This window comes from Argiope bruennichi, chromosome X1 (genome assembly GCF_947563725.1).
Source record: "Argiope bruennichi chromosome X1, qqArgBrue1.1, whole genome shotgun sequence".
Taxonomy (NCBI): Eukaryota; Metazoa; Arthropoda; class Arachnida; order Araneae; family Araneidae; genus Argiope; species Argiope bruennichi.
Window position 1 is genome coordinate 26018697 of NC_079162.1, and position 14559 is coordinate 26033255.

General features: G+C 27.0%; 1 protein-coding gene across 3 annotated transcripts in view; it reads left to right on the forward strand.

Moving 5' to 3' along the window:
• The window catches only part of LOC129958965 (glutamate-gated chloride channel-like), a 362731-nt gene that overhangs the window by 47290 nt on the left and 300882 nt on the right, over positions 1-14559 (forward strand). The gene's annotated exons all lie outside the window — the stretch shown is intronic.

The window sequence follows — 14559 nt, forward strand, 5'->3', positions numbered from 1 at the left end:
ATAAACTCTTAAAAAAGACTGCAAATATAGAGCGTACAAGTAGTTCATTTTTGTCTAATATTTAGATATATTAAGTCCTTGCTTCCTATGAATATTTTTCACAGCAGTATCAATGGTATTAGAAGATTATTTATTAGAGTAAAAATTATTATTATGGAAAAATTTCTTTCATAAATTATCTTATCCACGACCGAATAAATATATGACAAAACACTTCTGAATGATTTTAAAATGTTTCAAAGCGTTTAAATATCCAATCAATATCCGAAGCAAAATTCATCAATTGCAAATATAATAAAAGATTTAGTTCTAAAGTTTTCTATTTTAAAGTTTCTCATTAAAAATCTCAGTCATTAAGAAGAAGTATAATGCGAAAGAATTTTCTCATACATTTTAAATCTGTTTTTATTAGTACCCTCCCCACTATTTTAAAGCATTTTTGCAAATTTATTTCATTTTAACATCTGGAGTGTGTAGATTTTAAAATTAGCTCTTGTTTTTGCCATTTACACATTGGAATATGAAAGTAAAATATGTAAATTGAAAATGTAAATAAATATATACTTAGGTTGACTCAGTTTTGTATCTGTTTTCAAAGAATACAACTTTTCTCATGCATTTTGCATGCAGCTTTATGGATGGAAAAAATATATGTAGATTTTCTTACTCTGAGAAACGTTAGAAATATCTAAGCGACAATAAGTCATGGTTTCCTTACCTAATATATATAATATAAGCTTTTATGAAATTAATTTCCAAATCGACATTTCAACGTTTGATTTAGTTATTAAACAATGTACAGCGTAGAAAACATATTAATAAAACTAATTAACATGCAAAATTCTCCAAAAGCTAATATAATAAAATATTTAGTTCTAAAGTTTTCGATTTTAAAGTTTCTCATTTAATTGACAATTGATTACATTGTTCATATTTTAGTTTGTCATCAATTAATGTTTATGTTGGTTGATAGTTACGATCCCCATTTTTTTTTTACCTACATTTAAAGAAATCTTAATCAGGATATAAATAGATTTTTGATAAACATTACAGACAGGTGTATAATTATATTCATATAAAAACTGCGAAGTTAACTAATAACCATAAGAAATTAAATTTTCATTTTAATAGCAATATTTCATATAAAAAGTGCGAAGTTAAATAATAACTATAAGAAAATAAATTTTCATTTTAATAACAATATTTCAAATAAAAAATGCTAAAGAAATTATTTTCACAAGCATAAAAGAGCAATTAGAAGAAATTATTTAGAACTATGCCTTTTTTCCAAAAAAAAAAATTCTAACAAATCATAAAAGTGTTACAAACGCATTACTCACGAATTTATGAGTATCTGAATATTTTAACGATATAAGTAAAACTTTTCGGAGTCATTTTGACTAAATTGAACTTTATAGAAGCCTTTTGACTCTTGACGATAATTTGAGTACAGAACCGTCTTTAGACATTCATCATCAGAAAAATTCAGTCAAAAGCTTATATCAAAAACACACTATGTTTAACATTCTCGAAGATACATCAGGAATATCTAAAAAGTATTCTGTAGAGAATGAAAGAAAATTTAGATTGTTCTTTCTTCCAGATTAATTTGGACTCGGATTTATCCCCCAAAAGTAAAGTACTTAGTACAGATAAAAAAAAACTATCATCCCTTCGCAAAGTATGAGAGTTTCTCTTCCCTGTGTTGTCTTAAAAAAAGGTATCCGATAGATGGATGGTTTCTTCTCGTCCTCAATCAATTTGTAGTTATGGCTTGTCAAATTTAGATCTGCGTCCGCTCCTGTGTGGAGAATGTCCTCTTTTGTTGCTGCTGTCATTATTTGCAGACAAGCTGATGGGGGGAGCTAAGCTGAAACTAGTGATGACATCTAAGATGAGAAGTTGAGGATCTGGATTCTATTCTGGAAAAAATGATGAAATATTTTTCAAATCAGTTATCGGATAAAGAAGATAAAATTTTAGTGGTAAAGTATATTAGACTTGGTATAGCGTGAATATTAAAATAAGGAAGCAAATATTTTGCCATAGATAATAATGGACGTGGGAAGTATGGTAGAAGAAAATTAAATTTCAAAATGGGAATATTGAGAAAATCACTCATATTAAAAAATATATATATTTACATATTTATTTTTTATTTAGCCTTGAGTTTAGGTAGCTGAATTAATTTTTTAAATAGATCTATGACAGTTTTAGTTAAATTTTAGTTGCCTGCGCATTCATCAGTTATTTTTAATCTCTGAAGTTTAACTTAAATTGTTGTATATCGTTTAAATATGAACGCTAGATTTAGAAATAAGTATAAATAAATAGACATCTTCAACCATCCAATTGTTAATTGTATTATTTTAAGCTTTTACATCTACTATTTTAATGTAGCAGAAAACTATTTCAATGAACTTTAAAGAAATAGTGTAATATGAATATGAAAATACTCAAGTTAATTTTTTTTCTATTCCATATGACAAAAAGAAGTTTTGATAAAATGTATTTTATAAGAAGCAGTGCAGTTAAAACAAATCTAAATTATATAAATTTTTCATATAAATATTAAAAAAATCTATAATTAACTAAAACTGTTATTTCGTTGCAGACACGTATAGTTGTGGATAAATAATTCTTTCTTTAATACTTTTGAAGAATTGAATCACTAATTGTTAGGTATTGTACAAATTTTATATGCATACTATTATTTTTAATTCTCGTTTAAAACGAATGATTTTTATTTATTTAATTTCTGTTTGTTTTATAAATAATACGTATATAATCGTCTGCCAATAATTTATTATTTAAATTAATAATTACTTTAACCGGTCAAAATATTGTTCATAAAAATTATTTACACAGAATTTGATCCTCATAAAAATGTTAATACATCTATGGATCGCTTTTAGAAAGCTATATTGCTTATAAGTAAGAAAAGAACTTTCAATTCACTTTAAAGAAGAATTTAGAAGGCAAAAGTGTTCGTGCATCTGTAAGGATAGTTTTTCATATGATTAATGTACTTTATGAAATGTTCTTGACAACAGGCTTGCATTTGGTTATAATTTAAACGTCACTATTAAAATAGGAAGATAGAAATCATAATTTATGTTATTTCTTTGTACTATATTTTTTCCATAATTTTGTTGTGTTGAGAACATATTTCAACAACATATAAATGTAATCAGAAATTTAATTTTTGTCCAAAATTATCATGTCAGAAAAATATGTAAAAATTAGTTTCTAAATTATTCATTGTATTATATCGATCATAATCTTAAAGATTGCAAATTACGGTGTTCTATTTTTTATCAATTTAATTTCATTGTTTATATTACAAATGAAGTGAATCTTCTTCGAAAAGAAAATATATATATATATATACTATTTTTTCAAATTATTTCCTATTACAAAATAAAAAACGTATATAAAATTCAGAATTTTTCTACTTTCGTATAGCTTAATTTTGTAATTCCCACTGGACCATAATACAAAGTGATTTAAAAATATTTACCTATTCGGAGGAGGATAAATTCAGAAATAACATAAAAGGAGCAAAACAACATTTTTTTTTCAAAAATTGAATGTTTCATTGCATATATTCAGTGCGATATAAATTTTCAAATATAAACTGATTCCACATCTAGCATGCTTTTGCTGCTACTTTCTAATCAATAAAGCACAATTCTCCACACAAAGCGCATTCAAACAGATTTGTATGCGGATTTTCTTCGCAAATATACGTATTTATGATCTTTTTGCTCTGGTATTCGAATTTTTCCTGTAGGCCAAAGAAGGAAAAAAAAATGTACCGACGAATCATGCAACGAGAATTCCAAAGAGACCTGCTTGGTACATAGAGGAAAGCGCATTTCTCCATCTTCAGATGGTATTTCAGTATGATTTATTCACGAAGCTTTACAATGGGAAGCAGGAAATGAATCATTGTTAGAGACTTGCAAAATATTTTTTTGAATTGCAAGAGAATTTCTATCGATTTATAACTGTTTAAAGAATGCAACTTCGCACTATAAAAACCATTTACTTAGTGTTCCAAGGAGTTATAAAAGAATTGGGTGTTTTTGCTAGAACTGATGCGACTGATTTAATATTTTGGTTCAATTTCTAATCTGATTTAGAATTCAAAATTTCCTATTTTCGTATTATTTTATTTTTATTTATTTATTATTATTATTAGTTTTTTCCTTTAATGATGGAAAGAACATTTGATTTGATGAGAATAGGTCGAATGAAATAAAGTTATTTCGCAGTGTTTTAAAGATGCTCGTAAAAAATTGAAATACAAAGAAATAAAATCTAAAAATCTAAACTAGAATGTGCGAAAATAAAATAAATATATGCAGAAAAGACTTAGCAAAAAATGTCTAAGTTTGCTTCTAGAGAAGAACATTTTTTTTAACTTCGAGGCTTTTTTTAACTGTCTAATTACTAGGAATTTCTCAAAAATTAAGAATTAACAAATGCAAATAAAGATTTAGTTACAAGTAGGCTTTCTTAATGAAATTTCGGTTCTTTGTATTACAATTTTTTAAATATATTAATTAAAAAATAAAAGTTCAGAATTAAAAATATCAAATTTCTCTATTAATTCACATGAGGATTCTTATAAATAGTAGAAAACATTTTATACATTGTTTGACTGATTTATTAACTGCCTTTACATTACAAAATTCTGAGCCTTTCCGCCTAGATCGCCGTTTTCATTCATTTCATTTTAAAATAAATTATAAGAAACATAAACTAAAGAGTTTGATATTTTGCTTTAAATAAAATGGGTTTTTAATTTTACGTATTATCATGCTAGTAAACCCTGTAAAATTAGACTTTTCTTTAAAATTGTTCTGCATCTTTGGCTTGTTACGTTGATATTCAAAAAGAATGAAATAAAACAATGTGTTCTTAACTGATATTTCCCTATTCCCTTTATTATAGTCCATATTAGAGTACTTAAATTCACTTTTAAATCTTTTAGTAATTATGATTTACCATATGTATATTTATCTAAAAGAAAATGGAACGGCTTTACCAATCATTTTTGCATCTGCTGGACAAAAAGTATGTAACATTTTCAAATGATCGTAATAATAAAATGAATCGGCAAAAAAAACGAAGAGAAAAAATAAATGGGTTTAAAGCGATGATTGGGAAAATTATCGATATTAAAAAAAAAAAAAAATAGTTATTTTCAAATAAGACAGTTTGAAATTTTTAAAAACAACGAAAATGTCGCTCGCTGGTTTCAAAGTATTATTTAAAAAGAATTTACAAGCTGTTATTTTTCTTTAATAAATGTTTTCAGTTGTCTGTGAACACTGAAAATAAAAGTTCACCACATGCAACGTCCGCATTGAATCAAATCAAGAACCCTATTTAGAGATATTCGGTTCCCGTTTCAGATAGAATAGGAACTCAGTATTTGATTCAAATCATGTGTTTCTTTTTGATTTTGATAAGCAATTTATATTTTTAAATTTTAATAAACTTCATTGATAAGGAAGACTCTATCACTAGTGTTATAAGCGTGATACCACATAACATTTGTTTTAACTTTTAGCAAAGGTCTTGAGAAATTTATTATTTAGACTAGGAATGAAAATTAAAAAGTAATGAAAAGAACTACTTAGCGATTAAAAAACTGAAGCTGAGAAAATATCGCATAAATTTTTGAATTAAAATACACATTAAGATGGGATCAGTTCACGTTCTCGTCATATGCGCTTCGCGAATTTAGATTTGGAAGCAGTTGTCCATTTTAGAGGGGGAAAAAAGGGAAGTGACATCACATTGCTGCACAATATATTCATTTTTTTTCCCTCGTGGCTATTATTTCATTAGTTCATATTTTCGTCATCTTCGCCTAGCCAATTTAGTTCTATCCATTTTGCAATAAGAAAAAGGAAGCGGCATTGCATCGTGACATTTTGAATTTTTTTCCTATGACAATTACATCGAATTAAATTATTTGTGCTTTTAGAAAAATCCAAATTAAAATCAGTGTTTATTTATTCAATATATTTATATATGTCGATTCTAGTTTTATAAATTTAAACCTCTTCATGTAAATAAGAGAAATAAAACTTTTCGCTAGTTGACAAAATTTATAATCCCTTATCCACTCAATACTTGATTTCGTCTAGTTTTACTATCTGCTTACTTACTACTTCTGAAAAATCTTCCCTGCTTTCCTATGCATTATTAATGCGAAATTCGAACCTCGGATTCAAAACTGTGAGAAAAATAGACCATAAATCCATCTAACAGCAGTTATTGCTGCCATAGCGGATGATCTTTTTCCCTAGATGTTTCAAACTGTCAAGATGATGGTGGAATATCCAGCTGTTGTTTCTTCGGCGAAAGACTCATGAGGTAAATGGTTTTTAAGCTTTTCACTGTGTTAGGTTTTAAGTAAATGATGCATGTAAGGAACGAGTTCCATGAAAAATAAAAGCGAAAGAAGGTAGAAGTGGTTGTTAGACTTTAGTGTTCGTGCATGCAATACAAAATACAATTTCCGTCACTACTCGTAAATTTCTGTTGGAGGGAAGAATCCAAGAAGTTTTTATTCTTTTTTTTTAAAGAGGAATAAGTAACTTCTTTTGAATCAATAGATGTAAAATTTAGAAAATCTTGGACAGAAACAGAATAAATTCAAAAGTATTAAACAGTTGTAAAATATTAAATGTATTCTCTTTTAAACAGTTTTCCACCTTCAATTTATTTAGTAATGATGTTGATATTTACTGAAAGGCTGTTTTGATAAACGACAAATTTAATTTTTAATCATTTGTCTTTTTGACATTTTCATGGCCGTGTAATATAAATAGAAAGTGGATTTATGCAGAATTTCTTAAATGGCTTTCATACTTTTTAGAAAAAAAAGCGCATAACATAAAGAATGACTATTTTCTTCATGACAGATTGCTTATTCTCAAGAAGATTGCACCAATATGAAAATAAAAATTTTTGCAACGTTACCTTTTTAGGTTTAACTTTGTAACTTGGCTGATGGACATACGCATACACAGCGATAAATATTGAAACTGGAAGTGAGCTGTCATTTATAGGAGAAATGTATGTGATTTAGCATTTTTTACAAAAGAAAATAAAAATTTCGTCTTGAAAAAGAAGTAAAATAAAATAAAATTTCGTCGTACAAACGAAAGAAAATAAAATTTTCATATTGTGGTATTTTCTTTTTTTCTGCGATAGGTTATAAAACCTTTCCATATTCTGGAATAAAATTAAAAATTGATAATCATTTATCCATTAAATTATTGTTATTTAAATTTCTTACTGGTAATGAAAATCAAAGAAAAGCAACATTTAATTACGTGCATATTTTTTTATTTTTCTTCACTCTTCTTTTAAACTGAATAAATAGAGAGAATTGAAAAAAATTGGTTTTAACTAAGTAAAATATTTGTAATGGTATTGACATTAGCAAGATAATAAAATAAGAGACATTAAAAATGCTCATAAATCTGCAAGTTTTTAAAGGTAAATTACCTTATCTTTGGGTTTGCTAAAATTTATCAAATATTTCATTACATTAAAACTACAATTGTAAATTTTCACTAAATCACATAACATTTTTTAATACATATGTTTTCAAAAAAGTACTGAAGTTCCATAGCTTATATCAGTGGAGAATCTGAATATGTGCATAAAATTTACTAATTCCAATGTTACTTTATTTAAACACAATTTTTCATAACTATTTTAAGATGTTAATTTTAAACTTTAGTAATTAGTATCTTAAAATAATTTTAGGTCACATACAATCAATGCAAGTGATGTCAAATATCTAAAGTTTTCGTAAATTTTAGAGATGAATCAGTCGTAATTGCATTAATTTTTTAAAAAGATTTTTAAATAATTTAATTTTGAAAGTTTTTGGGTAGAACACTGTTATTATGAACTCACAATGCTAATCCTTTTTCTTTCATCATTTTAAAATTCTTTATCCTGTGGGACAGAATGCATAAAAGATAAAATTATATTAGAAATATGTTTTTAAAAGATTTAAAAGTAAGTCTCAATTGTGTAAGCATCAAATTTTTCATTACTTTTAAAATGAAGATGAAAATGTTTCTCTACGTTTTTCACGAACACTGACTAAATGTTAAGTTGAACTTTGTTTCACTTTTTTTTACTTATATGCATATCTTAGATGATTTTGATAAATTTTATATTAATATCTATCTTAATATGTCATAAAACTATCAAACAAATCATAAATGGAAAATAGGTCCATATAATATATAAATCTATGAGAAAAATTTATAATATACGCCTGTGCTTTTCTTAAAAATAAAATAATAGCGACAGATAAAATGTTTTTGGCCTTTCTTAAATCTTAATTGTTTCTTTTTAGTAAAGTTGAATTCGTATTGTAAAACTAAGAGCAAAATGTTTCTATATATTATTGTAAGTTAAACTGATCGAATGACTGCTGCTCTCGGAGACTCTAGACACTCGTATCCATAAAGAATTCGAATGGGTACCATTTCTCGCTCTCTCATATATTTCTCAGATAGCTATTTTTACATCGAAATTCTCCTAATAGCTTAAATGAATTGAATAAAAATTTTCTTTTTATAAAAGTGTAATAAATGCTTCCATTTTTTGAAATACACGCGTAATATAAGTAACATCGGTCATTTTTTAAAAACATTTTATACTTTTAAGCGGAACATTTTTAATGCCATTATTTGCTGATGGTATATGTAAAGTGCAACTATTATACTTAATATTTTTAAAAATAAGCCAAAGAAATATTTCACTTTTCTGATTAACCATTTCTATTCTTTCTTCGATGTTGCCAAAAGGGTAAACCTTAAATCCTATTTTTTTCATTTATTTTGTTCCTTAAATACAAGACCCCATAAAATCTGATGATTGATACTGGTATCTTTCTTAAATTATTAAATCATGGTCGCTAGAAAGAGTTTTATTTTTCTGATTTTCCTCTTGATGCCATAAGACCTTTTTTTCATCCTGTCAATAGTGAACGTTTTAACCCTTACATTTATTTGTTAATTTTCTTTCCTTTTGAGAGGATTGAGAGAGCTATTTGCTTTCAGCTGTCAGTGTCAGTTTATCCATCCTATTTCTAGTGTTTGTCAATGTTATCAGTTAAAGATTTACCCGTTTACCAATAATCTTTCCACATCTTAGCCAATTTAAGCTCCGAAGTGTCAACCAAGCTTAAAAGCTGAAGAGGTGAAAAATTGGACGTTCCTTTCAATACAGTCATTTTTTCAGTCCGGTCATCGAGATTCGGTCTGGCTACTCTACCGGACAATCCGGCAAGCCAGTCAGGACCATCATTTACGCCCGATTAGTGGGAAATCTTCCAGACAGCGTCAACTTTGCTTCTGAGAAGTGAATGCTCCCCAAACGTGGTTACCTAGATGGGGTAAAAAGAATCAAGAGAAGGCTTAGATCTCAAGCAACGAAAACAAGGTAAAAGAGAAATAAAAGAATGAAGCAAATAAAAACTAGAAAGAGACATCGAGAAATAAAACGAGCTCGTGCTTAGGTTGAAAAAAGGAGCTCAACTCAAAGACTGAAAGGCTCACTTGTTGTTTTTGCCTTATTTCTTATCCCAGGATTTTATCTGATTTATTAGATCTCTGTAAGAGATGCTAGGGCAATCCAATTACATACTCCACTCGATTCTGTTGATGGGAATGTAGCCCTCAAATAAGCCAAAATCAGTAAGAAAAGGCTGCAGGCGGGAAAAAAGAGAGAGAACAATACAATCTATTCGCAGAAATTCAAAATCTCGATTAGCAATACAATCTAAATTCTTTGCAAATGGGTTCTCTTACAATTCTTTCATCGGAGTATTTCTACAGATGCTGATGCTGTTTGGAGGATAGTAAATTTTCTAATCAATTGATGTAAATGTCCCCAAAAGTCTACAGTGGCTCGTTTCGTTCGCAGTATGAAGCTTCTTTGGATCTTCATCGGAATTATTATTTTCCAGCAAATCAGGGAACATTGATTGAAATTCTCCGATTTAGCATTTTCTGAAAGAGAAATATTACATTTCGTTTTATTCTATTCCTAGTAATAAAAATGTTATAAACTAGGATAAAATTTGAAAAAAATAATCAAGTTTGATTTATTGATAGAGTATTTAAAACTTAATTTTTCCTTACTATGTAAGTTTAATGTATAGAATATTATAGTATTACCACAAACACCCAAGAAGAGAGAACATCAAAGTTTTCTTCAATTATTTTCTTTATATATTACTTTTTCACATTGCTGCGTATTAATGTAAAATATATTTAAGCATTTTAAAAATATGTGTAATAAGAGAATCAAATTATTTCTTATTTGATGATAAGTCTTTTTATAGTCCTTAAACCGAAGTAATTATTTAAAATATATAGACTTTCTGCTTTTAGAAATTATAGGAAACAACATTATATTTCAACTTAATTCACTTTTAAAAACTATATTCACTTACATAGAACTACATCTTTCCAATCTTTAAACATATAAACATTTCATATATCTGAAAATAATTTGGACTGATGGACAGTATAAAAATAAGGGTGAGCTGGAAGTTGAGGAAATAAAATAGATACTTTTTTTTGTAAATCATACAACAAAAATTAAATAGCATGAAAAATACAGTTCAAGAAATCAATAATATATTAAAATTTATTTTTCCTATTACTCTAAAATTACTATATGAAAAAAATAATAAAACAAATGAACATTGGAAACATGACTATAAATTAAATGTTGAAATAAAAAAATTCTCGCATATCAACTGTTTTCTCTAACTTAGTTTTTTATTACGCTTAATTTTTATCACCTAGTTCTATTTAATTTTCAGATATATGTTCGACTTTTCTTTCTTTTTTTTTAAATTCTTATCTTTAAATATCCCGTTTTAATTAATTTATTAATTATATGTCCTTAGTAAAACAATTTCTATAATCTTGCCATTGATTGAAATCACATTTCTTTAAGTTCTTGTGCAGTTCCTTATTATTTCTCAGGCCGGATTTTATTTTTAAATTGGTTTTCATAATCGTTTCATATTTTTATATCTTCCTTAAGCCATGCCTTTGAATCATTCACTTCAAATTAGTTTTCGAGAAAAAACATTTTTTAGGGAACTCAAAAGATTTTTTTATTTTAATTATTTTCTGCTTTTTAATTTATAATTCATTTTTATAAATATTATGAAATCACGAAATCAACTTTTTCAAATTTATTTTCAGGTGGCACCACTCCATTGAAATCTCTAACAAAATTAATAAAATAATTCATAATCAGTTTCTAAAATATTAAAATAATACATAGATACAACGAACAGAAGGTCACAACATTACAAAAAATTACAAAAATTTATCTGTACAAACATCAAACAAGTTAAGCAAAAATAATAAATGTGTGCATCAAAGTAATTTTTTTTTCTTTTATGAAAACGGAGTGAGAGAGTCATATATATCAATGAAATAACAAAAAGGATATGATGAAATGGCAGTTTAAAACAATATATGAAGAAAGAGGTGTACATGGGTATTTTGTAATAAATACTCTAAATACTTCAACAATCAAATTATTCTGCTACTTTTTTAATTGTTAAATTTATAAAAATTTTCTCATAAAAGCGTCAGAACTGCATATAAAGAAATGATCTCCCATTTAGTTTTAAAAATACTGCAAGATTATACTAAGCCTCTATTTCTGCAGTTAGTTTATATCAAGAGAATTTGCTAACAGTTTTCAGAGCGGTTTCATTTATCTTTTAAGCTCTTTTTTTATCACAATAAAATATGTATCGCCAATTAAATTTGTTCATAGTTTATTGAAGTAATTATTTTATTTTCATTTAACCAATAGTTTAAACTTACTTTCGGATTTGTGTACTTTTCAGCTTTTCTGTTAAAAGGAATTATTGTTATAAGGATGTTAAAAAATACTTACCATTTTAATTAGTCTCTTTGGAAAGGATTAAACTTTACTCAAAAAAATGCTCTGCTAGAAAGATAACTCGAAATTAATATACTTTGGAATCAATTTTGAAGAAAAATATATCGCATTTATTAAACGAATTGCATTTTATCGTGTTCTTGATAAATTAAAAAACAATTAAAATCAAATTCATTTATTATTATAATTGCATTATTTTTGTAAATATAAATGTTTCGCTTTCATTTTCTGAATAGACAGGGAAAAAATGTTGAAACTAAAATTGTTTTTGAAGAGTTAACAGTTTTCCTTTAGCTTTAATTTTCAGATGCGTATTTTGTTTCTTTTACAATTTTTAGCTTAATAAGTTTCTCATTTAATCGCATTTCGCTAATTAAATTAAATACCTAGAAGTTGCTATTCAAAAAATTGCTTTCGAAAGAAATATTTTGATTAAGATTTGTTTTATTACTTCAATGCTATGTTTTTTGCTAGGAATGTATTCTGTGAATTGAAAAGTCCATATGATCTTCTTTGTTCATAAATTCGTATACAGATTTTTTTATACATGAAATATTGGCGCTTACTTATTTTTCTAGATTAAATCTTCAACGTAAGTTTAATTAATAATAGTTCAAATTCATGTAAATGGCATAAATAAAACATCTTATTTATTGTTTATTGATCATTAAAATATTATGATTAAAAAATCTGAAAAGATGTGAACAAAATTATGTAATAATAAAAGTGGAAATCGAATTATTGATAAATGTTATTTTTATTATTTAATAATGTATAAACTACTGAAAAATATTTCTTATTATGTAAGTTACATTTGAGTTTATAAAAATATCATTAAAACGATTCAAAATATTACAATCCATTTTTTTTATCAAAATGCATTGTAATTCCTATGTTAAAAAACTCATTCTAGTTCCTTCAATCTATTTTATGATTTAGAATGTGCATCAGATTTATTTATAGATAACTATATGAAAATGCGAAAACGAGAAAAAAAATTATAAGTCAAGCAGTCTCAAAAATTATGAAACAAATTGTCAATCAAAGGATTATTGGATATTATTCTAAATATTCGCTATAAGCTTCATTAGCAAAATTTAAATTTAGTTTTTTTGTGATTAAAAAAAATTATCTGATTAAATTGTGTCCAAATATTTTTTTTATGAAGGATATCAATTTTTTATAGAAAATAAGAACTTAAAAATTAAAAAACGGAAAAAATGTGCGAAAAAAAAGATTTAAAAAAAAAGCAGTAGCCAATCAAACTCTGGAATATTAATCTAAATACGCATTATGCATGCCCTGATTTTTTTTATCTTTTTGCAGCCCGAAAAATAAATGTAACCTTCGGTAGCACATGTGACATCTCCTCGGAAAAAAAAATGATGGAAAAAAGAAGATCGGTCATTACAGCATCCTCCGCCTTCCGACTTCCAATAACAGCAGAGGAGGAAGAAGGTTAAAAAAATAAAATAAAATATCAGCAGTAACAGTTAACTGCTTCGTTATATAACGCAGTTATGTCCTTTTTCAATATGTTTCATCGCCCTGAAAAGAGATTGTTAAAAAAAAGTCCCAAAAGTTATTGCAACCCGAAATAAGTTTTTAAGAAATTGAAAGGTAAGACGCGCCCTTAGAAAATGAGCTATTCCTCTGTGAAGGAGGTGGAACAATACCACGAACAACATTACTAATCTCTTTCGCGAAAAATTTCTTTTCCAAAAATTTCGGCTCCTTCACAATTTTTATGCACCGCTGCAACTGTTAACCAGTTCTATCACCCACAGCTGTTAACATATTCAAGGCTCTTTCATTAAACTTTCGAAAGAGGAGCGCGGTTGGATTGAAACGAGCTCCCCTCGTTTGGGCTCCTCTACTCCCCCACTTCACTCCCTCACCCTATGCATATATACTGTGAAAAGGAAACGGTAAGATGCCCAAAACGAAATTAATAAAATAGTGAATTCCAACTCTCTTGCAAGCTGAAGTGATACTTTGGCGTTGATATCACTATTTTGGCATAACCTGAGGTATCCCTTTCTTCTACAATTGACATCCAAAGAAGGACAGTAAGACTTGTTGATGTTTGGCTTTAATTTAATACCTCAAAGAAAGCGTTCAAGCATGCTAATGAAATTTTAATTATGAGTTTTCTGAATTGGATTTTCGTTTCAACTTTTGTTGGAGCTTGAGTTTCAAGTACTCGATAAGTTAATTATTCCTAATTTGGGTAAGCATGTTTGTCATCGACAATGTAAGAGATATATTTAAATGTTTGAAATCGATGTCATTCGTTTTAGCTCTTTTATTGAATTCTTCTTAATTTTTCAATTAAATTTGCGTCAGGTAATAAAATAATGTTAGTTTAAAAATCTAGTTTTGAATAAGAATATTTTATTTTTACTTTACGTGAGCCATTTTGAAATTTCAGCTTGCGGAGAACTTGTAAGATATTATGATTTTGTGAAATTATTAGCAGGTTTTTTTGTTGTACGTTTTATGGCTTTAAACAGCTAGTCACCTACATATTAGTTGCATAATAAAATAGTGGTATCTCTCTCTTTACTAATT